This window comes from Arachis ipaensis, chromosome B06 (assembly GCF_000816755.2).
Source record: "Arachis ipaensis cultivar K30076 chromosome B06, Araip1.1, whole genome shotgun sequence".
NCBI classification, from domain to species: domain Eukaryota; kingdom Viridiplantae; phylum Streptophyta; class Magnoliopsida; order Fabales; family Fabaceae; genus Arachis; species Arachis ipaensis.
In genome coordinates, this window is record NC_029790.2 from 3,373,173 (window position 1) to 3,374,642 (window position 1,470).

The following is a 1,470-nucleotide window of genomic DNA, read 5'->3' on the forward strand; positions in this document are numbered from 1 at the left end:
TTATGAAGTTCATATATAATAAAATTATAAATTTAATAATAATTAATTTTTTATTTTACCAACTTTTTCATTTTAAAAGATCTAAATTCTTATGGCACTAGCCCGAAAAAAAAAACCCATTATTGATTATTTCTTCTGCAACAATTTCAACGAGGAAATTATAATAACATTTTTAGGGAGCAATAAAACAAAAAGTAATTTAAATGGACTTAAAAACACTGATCAATCCACAAAGGGATAAAATGGACGAATCAATAAAAAATTTCCTCTGTAAATATTTAAAATATTAATTTTATTTTCTATTGATTTATTTTAAGCATTATTTAATTTCAACATTTACTACATAAGATTCAGAGTCAAACTATTGGTGATGACTAACTCCCATTAAAACTTCAACAACACGATGCATGGTTAGATAGACATAATCCAGCCAACTGTTTACATTTTTCTAAGAAAACAAAATAACCCATCTGGATCCATAAAAAAAAAAAAGCTTAATAATACTCCTACTAAAGAACATGATTAATGCATTCTTTGACTTAATTTCAACTCTCCATGTCCATATATTAAAAAGTACGTACGTAGCAACAGAATTAATAAGTGGACAGACAATAATGTACCATATAGCAAATAAAAATGCATGCCATGTCTCACTCGTTTGGTTAAATTTCGTAGTTCCTTCAATGACAATCAAATTTATTATTACAACCCAAAAATATCTAATATTTCATTACAATGGTATTAAAATGTTAAAAAGATCATTTTTATTTTTTGGTTACTTTCTCTTAAATACAATACCATGTAAAATAAGTATTACACTAAATAAATAAAAAAATACAGCATTTAGACTTTTTACAATGGTATAGTCTAAGCACAAGAAAGGATTTAAAAAGAACAATATCAAAATCAACAAAATAATAATCAATCAAGAATCATTTGAGAATATAATCCAAGTTGTATAAACTAGGGAGTTAATTTTTTGAAATTATTTTTTATTCTAAATTTAAGATTTTAAATTTTAATCCTAAAATTATAAAAAAATTGAATAATAATTTTATGATAAAAAATGAACTAATTAAAAAAAAAATTAATTCACCGTACTTATCAGTAAATTATTCAGCTATCCGCTCAATGAACAGTGAATACAATTAAAGTCAATTTTGTTACCCAGAAAGTCAGAATGAACAGTGTAGTATTAGCAAGACTAAGCGTATTGGTTGTCGTTTCACGCGTCTCTCGTGACCGTGAAACACAATCACCTCCTGCACCAGCACGCACCAGCAACAAGCTCAACCCTTTAAGAAAGAGAAAATAAATAGAGATTCGCGTAAAATATTACCACTTTATTTCTTTTCTTCCTGCTTTTACCACTCATTCGTCTCTTTTCTCTTTATCCTAAAAAAAAACGATAGTAATAGAAATGGAAATATTAATAATAATAATAATTCGAAATTAAATTAAGGTTTTACG